Here is a 17,008-nt window from a genome sequence, read left to right on the forward strand (position 1 = left end):
CGTGGTTTTATTATGAGAGATGGATGGTGGCCTCATTGCTACATTCCGCTGTGTGGTGTTGACAGTGCTGAACTTTATCTGAGCCCTGCGTCCCTGGGAAAGGATACCGTAAAGGACCCTCTTACTCACTGTTTCTAAGACCTACCTGCACCGTTCCTCACTGACTATGACTCCCCTGGTTACCTGGTCCTATAACCCCCGTATGCTTTCTTCAAAGTTTTTCCTTCATTCAATGAAATGTCATAAAAGTAGATTGAAAGCTACAAAACTGTTCAACATGCAAAGGGTAGTACTTTGCTGTATCTTCATCCAACAAAATTTGGCATTTTTATTAACGAGGATCATTTGTATTTTATTAGACCTCCAGAAGTTAACATCCTTTCTCTACAGCGCTGCAGAGTAGTCAAGGACACTGGAAGGTACAGAGCTCTTCAGAATCGGATAACCCTGGAAGGTTCTCTAAATACCTCACATTCTTTGGAAGGGACACTCAGTAGTCTTTTTCCCATTACAAAATTTTTCACAATTTTTTTTAGCATGTAAATTGTATGCATTTAAAATCTACAAGGTAAAATTCTGTATAACAAGATTTTGGTAGAGAACATAATTGTCCACTATCCAATTGTTATCAAATAGAAATTTTATATAATCTCTCTCTAAATATATGTGTATATATATTTACACATATATATACCTACTTGGGGTACTTAGACAAAAAAAAAAAATTGCTTTCCATTCATTTTTCTCCAAGACAGTATAAACTCAGGCTTTGGAGCTAGACAGGCTTCTCCCAGAATGTTCTGTGTCTGGAGCACAGTGTTTCAGTCCATGTAGAAATGTGTTTACTCACTTACATCCTCAGCTCACACCTAGGGACACCACTAGAAGCAAACATACAAAATTGAAATCATGTGACTTGTAGGAATGTTTTGTGCTATAATACACACTTGGGTCTAGCCGCCACTGCCCTCAGCCCTATCTGTTGCATCCTTGAAAGACTCAAAACGCAAACAGAAGATCCCATCCCTCCTCATTTACACTCCCACTACAGGGAAGTTCGTGTCCTCTTTGTCTGTCTTTGCCTAGGGTTCCTGAGAGTCAGAGTTCCTGAAGATGGGGGCCCAGCATCAATATTTTTAAAGATAACAGACAATTGTGATCTGCAATAAAGGATGAACAATGTTACATTTAGTTTGTAAACCTTCTCAGAGAGCAACGTTTTCTTTGTTACCCTTAATCAGGACACATCCTATAAAGTTAAGAAAGTGTAACTTGACTGTGGGGGTGGGGTATAGAATATTAGAGTTAAAGGGAATTTGTAGTCCAAAAGGGGCAAGGACTTGTCCAGTCACTCATCCACTCAGTGGTACAGCCAAGAATAGCTATGATGGGCAGAATTTTTAAGATGATGTCTATGACCTTCGTTTGATGGTGTTACTTCTGTGATGGTTATGTCGCATGACACAAGGGAGATTACCCAAATGGGCTTATTTAATCTCATCCCAAAAAGCTCTTTAAAAGCAGTGCATTTTTTTTCTCCAGCTAGGGGCAGGAGAAGACGTCAGGAAAACTGAAATACAAGGCAGTTTTGACAGGAGGGCAATTCTCTGTTGCAGAGATGGAGGGGGCCTTGTGGAAGGATCTTTTAATGTTATGATATAATTATATATTTTGTGGTCGTCCCTGATTCCTGGCAAAGAGCTCCCAAAACTTTTATAATTTCCTGAGTGATAGGGGTGAGAAGAGTATTTTATGTTAATCAAGCCCCTTTCAGCCACACTGGAGGTTATGCTAAGGAGGTGATTCTTGATGGGCCTCTGGATAGCATCAGGATGCTGGGAGGTTCCTCTGGGATTATAGGGTTGGGCTTTTCAATTCCATTCCCCTAACCCCCAGGGAGGAGAGAGGGGCTGCCGATCGAGTTACCCACTAATGGTCGGTGATTTAATCAAGCATGCCTCTGTAATGAAAAAGGAAGAAGGTGAAGTCGCTGATTTGTGTCTGACTCTTGGTGACCCCATGGACTGTAGCCTGCCATGCTCCGCCATCCATGGGATTTTCCAGGCAAGAATACTGGAGTAGGTTGCCATTTCCTTCTCCAGGGGATCATTCTGACCCAGGGATTGAACCCACGTCTCCTGCATTAGAGGCAGACCCATTACCGTCTGAGCCACCAGGGAATCTAGCTTCCTCTGTAATGAAACCTCCATACAAATCCAGAACCCTTAGGTTGATGAGCTCATCCCGCTGCTGGGAGGCTGACTCACCCCCCGGAAGCCTACGTGCTCAGGGCTCTTCTTGGTTTCTCCCTACATACCACTTCAGGCTGCTTTCTTTTTATCATTTTTATAACCTTTATAATAAACCAGTAGACACAAGTAGTGTTTCCCTGAGTTCTGTGAGCTGTTCTAGCAGATTACCAAACCTGAGGAGGGGGTTATGTGAAACCCCCAGCGTTATAGCTAGACAGGTGGCTAGAAGTACAGGCTTGCCTGGGCTTGTTACTGGAATCTGAAGTGGAGGCATCTTGTGGGGCTGAGCCCTTAGTCTTTGGAGTCCTGCACAGGTAAGACAGGAATTGAATTAGACTGTTGGGCATCCAGTTGGTGTCCACAGAAAACAGGAGAATTGCTTGGTGTAGAAAGCCTACAGATTTCATAACCCAGGTGCTATTGCTAGAAACAGATCACAGACCTTGAGGAGCTGAAAGTGATCCCTAACCAACAGCCAGGACAAAGCCAGGAACCGTAGTTCTACAAAGGCAAGAAACTGAATTTGGCCAACAATTGCAATGAGCTCAGAAGCAATTAATGCACAGAACCACCAAGTGAGAGCCCACCCTGGGCAGCATCTTCATCCTGGCTTTGTGAGACCCTAAGCAGAGACTCCATCCAAGTTCTTCTGAGCTTCTGATCCATAGAATTGAGATGGTGATATTTCAAGTTACTGAGTTTGTGGCAATCTGTTATGTAGCCAAAGGAATCCACTATACTTGGGTCTTGGAGCCTTTTGCCTTCACAGGATTCGGTATCTTCATAGACTGACAGATAGCTGGTTCTTCTGTGTGGCTCATGAGAGTGTAGGGGTTTAGAGAGGTTAAAGAATTCAAGCTGAGCTATCATTTCTGCTAGTGAAAGCCATTGTTGAGTGGCTGCCAGGAGCCAGACATCAATAGTTGTGTGCTTTGCATTTGTTACTTGCTTCTCAATCACTGTACATAAAGTGTATGGAATTTCTCATTTTGCAGTTAAAAACCCAAGGCACACTATGGCACGTAAGTGGCCCAGGACATGCTGCTGGTACGTGCAGAGGTTCAAATCAGGTCTGTCTGACCCTGTGGTTTTGTGCTGATGACACCAAATGCTCTTGTATTAGTTTGGTAGGGCTACTCCAGCAGAGTCCTACAAACCGAATGACTTAAACAATAGAAATTTATCTCCCAGTTCTGGAGGCTAGTAGTCCAGGATCAAGGTCTCAGCCGGGTTGGCTTCCTCTGATAGCTATGATGGAAGGTTCTGTTCCATGCCTCCTCCTGTTTCTTAAAAAATTTATTTCATATTTTAAAAAAAATATTGTCTTTGGCTGCATTGGGTCTCAGTTGCAGTGCAACGGGATATTTATTGTAGACTGTGTGCTTGTCCCTAGTTGTGGTTTCAGAGTGCAAGAGCTCTGTAGATGCAGTGCTCAGGCTTAGGTGTTCCATGACATCAGGGATCTTAGTTCCCCAACCTGGGATCAAACCTGTGTGCCCTGCATTGGAAGGTGGATTCTCAACCACTGGAGAGTCTGGTAATTTGTTGTCAATCACTGGTGTTCTTCAGCTTGTAGAAGCATTACCCTGATCTTGCCATCACATGGCATTCTCCTTATGCTCATCTGCTCTGTGTTCAAACATCCTGTTTTTACATGGACTCAGTCATATTGGACTAGTGCCCCCCCTAATGACCTCCACCTGGGACAGACCTCAGCTGCAGTCCTTCAGAAACACACCAGTGTGCAGGTGTGTGCTGCCTCGCCCCCTTAATGCTAGAGGTGGAGATTGAGATCAGTATCCAGGCCCTAGCAGAGGGATTAAAGGAAACTCTGGGTTTCTTTTCCTGCCCTTTCAGTCTTCCTGTTCCTTATCACTCCATCCCATGCCTTCTGGCGGTCTCAGTCTCCTCAGATCCCCGTGAAAGGAAGTTGTCAAACCCTCCCAACCTGTTGCCCCTGCTTTGCGATCAAATCCTGCCTGGTCTCTGCAGTGTGATCTAGTGCCCGCCATTTCCCACTGGGTGAGTCCTGCTGGTGGGGAAGGGAGGGGTGGGTGGAGGTGTGGCGGCATTGATGGGGCTTTCCTGTGACAACGGGACACAGGCTGCAGGTCAGAAAACAGCTGCTGCCATCACTTTTCTTGCTTGTTTCTTCTTTTACCAGAGGTGAGCTGATCAACAGGGGAAAAAAAAAACCACTGCCATTTGTGAACCTTATATTGTGAGCCAGGCTGTGTTCTAGGGATTTTATATACAAGACCTCACTTTATTTTCCTTAGGTTACTCAGTGTTTTATAGTTTCCAAAGTATATTTTCTCATCTGAACTTCACTGCATCCTTTGGAGAGTTTATTTCCACTTTTGGATAGAAAGTCACTAGACTGATCACCCGATATGTGATGTAGGTAGGACTGAAACCTAGTTCACAGAGGCAGCCAGGCTTTCCCATGGGAACAACTGAAGTTTCCTCCTGTTCTGGGGAAACTTTTAGGATTTGTCTGCTTCTAAGGCCCCTGTGGAAGACAGCCACATCTACGAGCCCTGCCCCATCCTGACATTTATATGTACGTTCTTCTCTCACCTCCATTCATGCAGGCACACACATGAGCCCTGTGATCTCACTTTTGGGAAGAAACCATGACATGAATTTGATATGCTCTCTTGAGGGCTCTATGTCCTCCCCATCAGCATGTACCACCCTCTGCTCCCAGGAGACCCATCCGAGGTATGCCTCCGCTCAGGGCTGTCATAATTCCTAGCTGGGGCTTCTGTCTTGAGTCTTTGCTATCTATTCTTTGGGGAGCGCAGGTCGGGCAGGTAGTGGGTGCTCTGTGAAGAATGGTGGTGGTCTGTTTTTATGTATTAGAAAACTATTGCTATATAACGAATTACCCCAAATCTGGTAGCTTGCAACAACATGTATATGCTATCTCCTAGTTTCTGTGGGGCAGGAATGCAGGCAAGATTTAACTGGGTGCTTCTGGCTTAGGGTCTCTTATGAGGCAGCCATCAAGCTGTCACCCCAGTCCTGCAATCATCTGGGGCTGGTAGGTCTACTTCCAAGTTCATCCCAGGGGTGGGGTTGTTTGGAGGCCTCAATTCCTGTCTGGCTAGGGGCCTGGATTCCCTCACCACGTAGGCATCCCCACCGAGCTTCCTGATGGGCCTCAGAACACGGCAGCTGGCTTCTTCTAGAGCTAGTGACTCGAGAGAGAGCCCAAGGCAGAAGGGGCAGTCTCCTGATAGCTAACCTCAGGTGTGACATAGCGTCGCTTCTGCCTGTCCTGCAGATCTTATCGATCAGTGCTGGGATGGTGTGGGAGAGACTGGGCAAGGGGTGGCGTCAGTGGGACCTGTCTTGCAGGCCCGTCTGCACAATTTGTCTATGCGAGTATTTAATATTTTCAGAGAGCTTCGCATACATGCCTCATTAAAAATTTTTTATCCTCATGGATTTAATCTCATTTTCCCAGTAAATTAAAAGCCTGTCAAAGGAAGAGAATGTCACATTTCTACATCACTTGCCCCTTGCTACCCCCAATCCTCCCAACCCATACTAGTAAACAAAACAAAATAAACTGAGCTTCTATGGATTTGGAAAGAGTATTTTTGCATGAATTAGGTAGGCTGCTTTTCTTTTGGCCTCTGTGAAGTGGGATGCAGAGAAGAAAGGGCTGAGCCAGATGTTCTCTAAGGACCCTTCCAGCTGCAAGATCTTGTTCTCAAGTGGATGGGACTGTCCTCATGTGACTGGTGCAAAAACCAAGGCAGAGAAGGGAGGCAACCCAACTCCCCCAGCAAAGTCTATGGCAAAGCTGGGAGCTGAACAGCAGCCTCAGGGCTCTTGGGACTGGTTAAATCTGAGCCAGCCAGCACTTTATCTATTGTCTTAGTAGCATTACTAGTACTACTAGTTCTCTGACCACCACCACCTCTGCCATTCATTCCGTACTTACTAGCTGCCACATCTATTTCAAGGGTTTATGTTATTCACATGAGTCACAATAATCTTAGGCCATAGGAATGATTCTCATTTCCCAGGGAACTGACCTAACCTTCAGTGAGTTTTTCCCAAATGATTGGCCCCAAGTCACCAAGGAATGAGTAGAAAGCAAGGGTGTGACATTTCGAAGCTGGGGGGAAGATGTAGGGGAAGCAGGATGCACCAGACGCTGGGGGCCTTCCTCCCAGCCTCCCATCCCCTTCCTTCCCCCTGGAAACATCTGGCAAGGCAGCTGCACTGCCAGCATCTGCCATCACCCCATCACCCTATGCTGAGAGGGTGAAGTGACCCCTAGGGACACCCGTGTGCAGGATGACTTGGACTCTGGAACTGTCTGACTTGTCTCACGTGGGTGGACTGCTACACTCTGAGCCAAATACAAGATAGAGAAGAAAATATAATATACTCCTTTACAGAAAATGTGACTTCAGGCTGCAGAAGCAGCTGTCAGTGTGGTGGGCTGAGACAGGAGTGAGGCCTCCAAATGCAGTCTCTGGGTGGCCGCTCTCCCCTCCCCGAGTCGGCTGTATGACGAGGCTAAGCCTCTACCTTTCTTTCACAGGCCCTGGGCTCCTCTCCTCCTGTCTCAGGACGTTCACCTCTCATTCCCTGGATTTAGACTGCTCATCTTGCCCTCCTCCTTGACGTGCTCTGGCCTACCATGCATGCGTGTTAAGTTGCTCCAGTCCTGTCCAACTCTGTGCGATCCCATGGACTCTAGTCCCCCTCCCAGGCTCCTCTGTCCATGGAATTCTCCAGGCAAGAATCTGGAGTGGGTTGCCGTGCCCTCCTCCAGGAGATTGGCCCAACCCAGGGATTGAACCCATGTCTCTTACATCCTCTGCATTGTCAGGCGGTTCCTTTACCACCAGTGCCACTTGGGAAGCCCTCAGTAGCAGCCCTGAAAACTTCCAAAAGAAGTTCCAGCTTCTCCCTGAGGCCAGGGGCTCTGAACACAGAGGTCTGCTGATTCACTCGAGAGACTATTAGAAGAAGAAAATTATCTTGTCATGCTTGGGAGTCTTTTCCAGCAAAGGGAAGGCTAAACTTCACAGTTCACTGTATCATCTTTCATGTGTTCCTTCCAGACACCTTATGCTTCCAGAATTTCTCTCCCAATCTCATATGCAGGAAACTGAGGCTCGGAGATGTTCGGCAACTAGCCCAGGTTAGACAATCAGTGAGCAACAGAGTCAGGATTCGGACTCAGGCATGTGTAGCCTGAGCCACCGGCTGCGGGCCTGACAGCAGCGAGTGCCTATCACACGCCGGGCTAGTCACTGTCTGGCTTTGATTTTAAGCGTTGCAACAACCCTGTGAGACAGGTGTTTGGGGGCCACTTTATGGACGAGAAAACAGACTCAGCAAGGTTACGGAACTTGCCCAAGGACACAGAGCTTAGCCTTGGCAGGAATCAAGAGGCATTTGCAATGCCCTTGTAGGGCCTCCCTTCCTCCAGTCTTCAGGGCCAAGAGGTAGTTCCAAGCTCTAGGTACTCCAGATTAGAACAGCCCTTAGTGAGACTCCACACTTGCATCAGGACGATGCAGGGTGGATCCAGGACCGCACGTCCCTCGCTTCTGCTCATGACTTCATCGCCGCACCTGCCCCGAGACCAGCAGGACCATCTCCCTGCCCCTTCAGCCATGGTTATGACAGTCACCACAGATCCCCTGGAGGAGGAACACTCCAGTGTTCTTCCCTGAAAAATCCCATGGACAGAAGAGCCTGGTGGGCTACAGTCCATGGGGTCACAAAACAGTCAGACACAACTAAAGCGACTAAACGGCAGCAGCATAGGAAGCCTAGGACTGCTGGGGCATTACTCAGCCCCTGACTTTCTTTCTGATACCCCCTTTTCTGATCTCATCTCATCTCCCCTTTCCAAATTCTACAGTATTTCCATGCTGGTCCCTGGAATTAGTGTCAACAATTCCCTCAATACTCTTAGCCTTTCCTTTGCATGTTGAATGCTCTTGCCTCCGTAATCATATTACATGTTTTGCCGTGGGGGCACATTGGATGGGATGGATTGTCATCTCATGGGGCTGTTCTGTGCTTTGCAGGGCATTTAGCATCCTCGGCCCATCTGCACACTATGGTTTATTTGCCTCCATTGTACTTAAACTATGATAATATAGATTTTCATTTTTATTTATTCCTCTGCGGTGGAAGTTTTATGAGGGCAGGGAGTTTTGTTCACTGTAACCCCGTGTCTAGAACAGTGCTTGGCACACAGATGGTTATCCATAAATATTTGTTGAATGAAAAAAATGTGCAAGGGCTGCATTCTGAACTCAGTCCAGTCAGACTACAAAGTTCCTCCTCCATGTCCTTTCAAAATGAGCTCTGGTTAGGGATTAGGCTGTGAAAGCTACTGAGTCAGTAGCTTTTCTCTGGATATGGGGAGGAGCATAGGGAAGGGACACCAGGGAACAGCCAGATGTGGGTGATTGGCAAAATAGTACCAACTACAGTTTTGAGCAAAGGTGAAAATTCAGAGGGTTTGCTGATCTCACAAGGGCACAGAGCCAGTCTCGCTGCTGCTTTATTCTGTTCTCTGTCTTCTTTTTCTTCCCTTCTTAATCTCCCTCTCTTCCCTATTCATTTTTTGTTCTATTTTTCTTTCTTCTTTCCCTCTCTGCCTCACATTTTCTTACCTCTCACTCCTTGACCCCTTTTCTCCTCTCCTTAGCTTTCTCAAAGAACAGAGCACATTATTTTTTTGGAAAGAATTTTAATTTTTAATATGTGGGAAGAATGAAATTGCCCCCTTTCTGGAGATTCCCTTGAGCACCCTGCTCTTTAATGAAATAAATGGCCTGGAGGAAGATGCAGTGAGTGGAGGGTAGTTGGTGGGTCTGTCCATGCCGAGATTCTCTCTCCCTCCCTGTTTGGCCTCTGATGTCCTTGGGAGATGGACAGGGCTGGGCAAACTTACCACTGGCCCTGGGATCTGTGCTACTTCTGGAAAGAAAGAAATAACAGCCTAGGGATGTTGAAGAAATTTGAAAGCCCTCTTGACAGTGAATCTTGAAGCTGGTAGAAAAGCATAACCCTGTTCCTGAATGCCAGGTTTTCATTTCCTTGGATAAGTTGGCCTAAAGGATGCTGGTTTCTCTGCCTTCTCAATGAATTAACCTCCAACTGTTGCAAGTGGTAGGTCCAAGGGGTATAGTTTTGATGGTGGGACACCCACCCCACCAGGGGGAAGTGGCGCTGACCAGGAACGTGCACCGCACAGAATTTGGTGGGCTTCATCGGGATGTGTATGCAGTGGCATGGGAAGAATAAGGACCGGTCTCCAGTGAACTCGAGTGCAAATCTTTGCTGTGTTATTTTCTGCCTCTGAAGCCATGTTCATGTTACTTAACTGCTTTGTGCCTTAGTTTCCTCTTCTATCAAGAGGAGATCAGGGCTGGAGATGACGTGTGATAACGGTGATGTGTGCAGTGATGCAGATGAACGTGAATTAGCACGTTTACTCTGTGCCAGAACTGTGCTAAGTGTGCCCATTAGTCCCCATGAAGTGCCCAGAACACTGTTTGGCACATAATGGCCATTTAATACCTTTTAGGTGGCATTATATGTGGTGCTGTGTAGCAGAATCACTTTGGGGATATGACCCTTTAAGACACATGATTATTTGAAGTCATTTCTCTGTAGTGAGATGGAGAAGTTCAGCTTCCCTGGAACCTTGATGGAGAAAAGAGTATTCATCTAGGTGGATTAGGTTATGGCTGCAGAAAGAAACAACTACAAAATCTCAATAGCTTTACCCAACAGAAGCATATTTCTCACTACATGTCAAGGGGGGTCAACCCAAGTTCTGCTGATCATTGTCACTCAGAGCTGTGGGCTGATGGATACTCCATCTCGAAATTTGTTTCCATAATTACCCAGTCAGAAAGAAAGGAAGACTGGAATACAGATGCAGCAATTAAATACTTCTGTCCAGAAGTAATACATGTCTCTCTGGCTCATATATGTTTGGCCAAGGCAAGCCACTTGGCCACATATAACTTGAATGTGGTGGAGAAATACAATCTACCATGCATATATTCCAGGAGAATGAAAGTATTTAACAGCCCAATGACACCATAGAAGAGCATGCTCTGGATGTTAATGTCCTTGTTTATAAAGAATGGATAAGAGCTACCATGAGTACCTAGTATATGATAGAGTGTGCCAAGGACTTAGCATTCATGTATGAGCTAATCATAATCTCATTATGGTAAGGTAGAAATGGAGGCTCAGGCATGTTTCCTAACAAAGACATCATAGGTATTAAGGATAGCATGAACACAGTCTGCTCAGGTTTTCTGGATTTACAGAGAAATCCTTAAAAAAAGAATAGTGCACTAGGAGACTCAGAGACTGGTTTCTAGTCCCACTTCCTAATTTTTAAAGTCTGAGCACGTGTGAGGATGGCAAACACGTCTTGAGTGTCAACTCTGACAGATTTGTGTTGGCTGCTGGAGAGCTGCAGTAAGAAGGCTTTCCAGTGGGAAAGAGTAAAGTGAGATTGATTAACCATGTCTGCTGTGGGCATGGGGAGGGTGGCAGCATGAAAAACAGGTGTTTGCCATCTCTGGGCATATTTCTTAACTTCTCTGTGTTTCAGTTATATCACTTATGAAGCAAGGTTAATGAAACTTGTGTGAGGGAAAGTAGTAGATTGTTCAGGATGGTTTCTTGATGCCTTCAGAGGCCACCAAAATGTGTGTTCCTAGTTGCAAATATTGCAACTTATTGTATGCACACTGTCCCATCATGAAGTCATGAGAATCCATTTCTATGTGTGGGATGGGACTGAGGAAGGCAATTCAACAGAGTCATTGAAAATTGCTCCTAAGGAGAGTTGAGCTGGAGGCCTTTGACAGGAAGGATGAATCACTTATTGGCAGCTAAGGGAGCCAGTCATCACTGTCCAACCAGACTTCTGTGAACTGGACATGCCTCCTGGTCTTTAAATCCAAGGACTCTGTTTCTCAGTCTGGGGTGATATGTTGGGGAGACTTGAGTCCTCAGATAAACATCTCATCTTTTCAGCAGTGATTTAGGGAATATGAGCCATATATTTTTCTTAATATATTAGAAATTAGGATCCATTAGGATCCAAATGGAAAATAGATGACACACTCAAAGGATTTAATCAAAGAGATTTTAATAAAGGTTCTTTTAAAGGTCGAGTGAAGCATACTGTAAATTCTAAGCATTTTTTGAGCAAAAATTGATTTGAACTGAGCAGTGCCAAACCAGAAGTGATTATTAGGAGTCTTCCCCCAATAAGGTTTCCCTGGTGGCTCAGATGGTAAAGAATTCATCTGCAATGCAGGAGACCTAGGTGCAATCCCTGGGTTGGGAAGATCCCCTGGAGAAGGGAATGGCAGGCCACTCCAGTATTCTTGCCTGGAGAATCCCATGGACAGAGGAGCCTGATGGGATACAGTCTATGGGGTCCCAAAGAGTCACACAAGACTGAGTGACTTTCATTTTCACTTTCCACCAGCAGGAGCTGGAGAAAAGACTTAAAGAGAAAAGACAGAAGCAAAACAAGGACATTATTTGGCTGGGTATGGCCTGAGCCTTGTTTGGGAAATGCTAGTTGGCTATTTGTGATTGTGCTTAGATTTTTATTTTTTTAACTTTGAAGCATTTATTGGCTGATGCAATGCCAATTTATTGGCTATGCAATCAGCCTATTGCATAGGTTGATGGAGTATTAGAACCAACTTGTTCTAATATCCTCCCTCATTTAACAGTTCTATTTACAGACAGGGATTCCCTGGTGGCTCAGATGGTAAAGCGTCTGCCTGCAATGTGTTTGATCCCCAGGTTGGGAAGATCCCCTGGCAAAGGAAATGGCAACCCACTCCAGTACTCTTGCCTAGAAAATTCCATGGATAGAGGAGGCTGGTGGGCTACAGTCCGTGGGGTCACAAAGAGTCAGACATGACTGAGCGACTTCACTTTCACTTTATTTACAGACGTGGTCAGGATTAAGGAAGCCAACAAGGGGTGGTGAGATGCTCGGGGATTAGCAAGAGCAGAACTCCATCACTTGTAGGCCCTCAGGGTGAAGGTTGGGCGTCACTAAATGATGATGATGGTCCTTTTAGAGCTCTTTAAAAAATGTATTTGTATTTATTTTTGGCTGTGCTGAGTCTTTGCTGTTGCTCGGGCTTTTCTCTAGTTGCAGCGCACAGGATTCTCATTGTGGTGGCTTTTCTTGTTGTGGAGCACCGGCTCTGATGCTGACGGGCCCTAGTTGTGGTGGCACATGGGCTCTGGAGCACAGGCTCAGGAGCTGTGGCACAGATTTCGGTGCTCTGAGGCACGGGGGCTTAGTTACTTCGCGGTTTGTGGGATCTCCCTGGATCAGGGATGGAACCCATGTCTCCTGCACTGGCAGGTGGATTCTTTACCACCGAGCCAGTAGGGAAGCCCTAGAGCTCTTTTGCTGTTGTGCCTGCGTTAGAGAATTTTATCTTCTTTTTCTCTTTAACAAAGGAGGCCATTCCAGCCCACCAGTTGGACTGACAACCTCTGCTTCCAGTTCTGTCTGTGTTGTCCTGGAAACCTGTCTAAGCTTCTGGGCCAGAACAGGGGGGTTGTCCTATTTTCTTCTCTTGGTACCACTCTCCCACCAAAAGCTGAGCAGTCCTCTTGACCTCAGAGCGGAGGCCTCCATGAGGGTGAAAAAGGAAAGACTTTTAACTGCATTGCCAGCTATGGCAGCCTGTAGCCATATGCGGCTATTTATGAAATTAATTACCCACTCATCTGCTGATGGACACTTAGGTTGCTTTCATATCTTGGTTATTGTAAATAATGATCCTATGAGCACTGGGGTATTTATATCTTTTTGAATTAGTGTTTTTGTTTTCTTTGGTTAAATACCTAGGTGTGGAATTGCTGGATAGTATGGTAGTTCTGTTTTTAATTTTTTGAGGAAACTCCATACAGTCTGCGAGGGTTCCCTTTTCTCCTAATTCTCGCCAGCACTTGTTTTTTCTTGTCTTTTTGACAATAGCCATGCTGACGGGTATGAGGTGATACCTCACTGTGGGATATATACACAGTGGATTATTACTCAGCCATAAAAAAGAATGAAATGTTGTCATTTGTGACAATGGATGGACCTGGAAGGCATTATGCTTAGTGAAATAAGTCAGTGAAAGAAAAATACTGTATATTTTCACTTACTTGTAGAATTTAAAAAATGAAAAACAAAAGCAGACTCAGATATCTGTATCAAGCTAGTGTTACCCGTGGGGCAGGGGTGGGGAGAGGGCAAAATAAGTGAAAGGGATTAAGAGGTACAAACTACTAGGTATAAAAGAAATAAGTTACAGGGTGGTAATGTATAGCACAGGGAATATAATCAGTATTTTATAGTAACTTTGTATGAAGTAGAATCTATGAAAATATTGAACTACTGTGTTGCACACCTGAAACAAATATTTTACTAATCAATTATACTAAACTAAATAAAATGAAAAATTTAGGTCCTGGGTCACACTAGCCACATTTCAAGGGCTCAGTAGCCACACATGGCTTGTGGCCATTACGCAGTATTAGTGCATAATGTCTCCATCATCATTGATGATTTTATTGGACAGACTGGTCTGGATTCTTGTGCACGGCCCTGGATGGCAAGATGGCTAGCGACAGGATTCTGACTTCACCCACAGAATTCTCTCCCTGATGATTGACAACCTTCTTTGGGCTGGTACAATTTTTCTATCACATATTTTTCTGTATATCCAGCAAAATAGCAGAGATAATGATAATTGCAGCCACATGTATTTTGTTCTTAATATGTGCTAAATAGGGTGCTAAGGTTTTTAAAGACATTATGTCCTTTCATCACTCCCATAGCCCTAAGGAAGACACTACTACTGTCTCCATTTTAACGTTGCAAAAACTGAGATTCAGAGAAATTAAGTGACCACACAGCTATTCAGTTACACCACATGAAACTGCCAATATTTATCTTTTATTTTTCTTTAAAGAAAATAGCAATTTTATATTGTTAAACTTCATAGTGGTTGGCAGAGTCAGATTTTGAATCCAGTTTCATTGTCAAGGTCAGTGTGGCTGAGCCTTTTTAAGGGATCACCTGGAAAACTGCTTCCTTAGGACTGTTCAAGTATTAAGTGAAATAACACTGATTCTGTTCCTGGTGCATGGTTGGGCTTATGAAATGCTACTTCTTTTTGTTTTTTCACCCTTTGGTCAGTCCCGCTGTCTCAGGAGGCAGAGCACAGCTGTCTAAGCAGATAGGGCCAGGGAGACTGGGAGGAGGGGGCCTCTGCCATTGACCAGATTCCCTCCCAGGGACCTGGAAAAGTTCATCTTCCTCTCCAAGACCTCCCCACCCTTCCCTCCGCCACTCCCACCCCTATCTTTCATGGAGCCTGTTCTGCTCGGAAGGGTCAGGGTCATTTCCTCTGGGTTTTGAGCGGAGGGAGGGGTGATGAACACTGGCCCTTCCTATCCCTCATGCCCTCAACAGCCCCAGAACATGCATGTCATCAGCACACCCCTCCCAGGGAAGGGCTGGCCGCGGCACTGAGCGTGTCAGCTGGTTCTGTAAGCCGTGCACCAGACCTCCTGCACGCTGTAACCCTGTTTTCATGATTGTTTCTGGCAAGGAGCCCGATCTGAAATTCCTCCCCCTTTTATTTGGCAAGAGAGGCGAGAAGTCCTCCTTGGCTGAGGGGCCTGATGTTTGGGTAGGGTTTTAGGACCTGAGGGGTAATTTCCATCCACACGAGACACCTTTGTCTCTCTAAAGCAATAGCACGGGGCTGCTGGATTTAGCAGATGAAGTTACAGGATACCCAGTTAAATTTTAATTTCAGATAAACAACAGATAATTTTTTAGTAAGCATATAAACCATGCACTATTTGGAATGTACTTCTACTAAAATTATTTGTGGTTTATCTGAAATTCATGTTTACCTGGACATCCTGTTTTATTTAGCTGCCTTCCAATAGTAGGACTTCTGTCCATCCTTTAGGTACCAGGTCATTTATAATGATGTTAAGGGTGTGTTGTTGTTGTTGGTTTAGTTGCTAAGTCATGTCTGCATGGACTACAGCCCACCAGGCTCGTCTGTCCATGGGATTTCCCAGGCAAGAATGCTAGAATGGGTTGCCATTTTCTTCTCCAGGGGATCTTCCTGACAAGGCTTGAACCTGCGTCTCCTGCATTGGCAGGCTGATTCTTTACCACTGAGTCACCTGGGAAGCCCGTTAAGGATGCTTAGGACTGAAGAAAGCTAGATCTAGTTTTCACCAGATATACCCTACTTTCATATTGAGAGTACCTCATGGAAGGGGCAGAGTGGAGTGACTTAGACTACAGTTCTCCTATGTGGTCTGTGGCCCGGCAGCAATCAGCATCACCTGGTACTTGGTAGAAAAGCACATCCTTGGGCCCCACTTGGACCTCTTGAGTCAGACAGTCTGGGGGCGCCTGGCACCCTGTGTGTAACAAGTCCTCCGCTTGCTGCTGATGCAGTCTGAGAACCAATGGTTTAGACTCTCAGCAAGAGCTGTAGGGATCAGACATACCTGGGCCAAAGCTCAGTCCCACCATCTACTGCTTGTGAGAACTTGGCCTCATGACTTAACCTCTCTGAGCCTGTTTCTTTCTGAGTATAAAAAGGAATATAATACTTTACTTAGGGATTGATGAAGGGGTAAATGGGGTTATATATTCTAAAGTGCAGTCCATAGTGCCTGTAAGTGTAAGAATGCACACAATGCTTATTTTTTTTAAACTTTAAAAAAAATTGTTAATGTTCTGGTCACACCATGTAGTTTGTGGGATCTTAATTCGCTGAACTGGATTGAACCCATGTCCCCTGTATTTGAAGTGTGGAGTCTTAACCACTGTACCACCAGGGAAATCCCTTTAACCCTTATTTTTATAACACAAGTGGAGGTCTGATCATGCCCTGAGACAAAATTGATGGTCAGCATGACAAGCCCCTTGTTACAGAGGAAATTTCTTTTTGTTCCATTAAAAAGTGCCTCTAATGCCCAGGATTTTACTTGCCAACAGTCCTGTGCAGGGAGGAAAGAATTAAGAGGACAAGGGGACAGGGAGAGAAAGAACCTGTAGGAACTGGTTTTCTGACCCACAGATTATACCCAGAACAGAAGGCCATGCTCACTTAATTCACTTTGTTCAGTGCTTAGCTCAGAACAGTTGTCCAAAGGCAGAGGTTTTTTTCTGTTTCTTCTGTCTGTTCATGGAAAGGAGAAGGAAAGGAGGCTCTGAGAGGTGAGGACACATGGGGACTCCTGTCAAGGGAGGGAGTTAACACCCTCAGGCATGTTTCACAAGTCAGGTCTGGGGCGCCCACATTACAGCTAGCCCAGGGTTCTCAGCTTTGGTACTACTGATGTTTTGGGACGGATAATTCTTTGTGATAGGGTTGTCTGGAGCATGTTGAGCAGTAACTCAGGTCTCCATCTACTAGTGCCAGTAGCCCCTCTAATCTTCTATCATAGTGCTGACAGTCAAAGCCGTCTCTTGACTTTGCCAAATGTACTGGGGCAAGGGGTGAGGAGGAGTTGTCAAAATCTCCCTTGAAAGAAAATCACCAGTCAAGAACTGACCACACAATACCTGCTCTAACAATTTTAACAGCTACCATTTATTGAGCATTTATAAGGATCATCTCCAATCCCCATGCTCATACTGTAAGGAAAGTTTTCCTTTTAAAGCATAATTT

This window comes from Muntiacus reevesi, chromosome 17 (genome assembly GCF_963930625.1).
Source record: "Muntiacus reevesi chromosome 17, mMunRee1.1, whole genome shotgun sequence".
Lineage (NCBI taxonomy): Eukaryota > Metazoa > Chordata > Mammalia > Artiodactyla > Cervidae > Muntiacus > Muntiacus reevesi.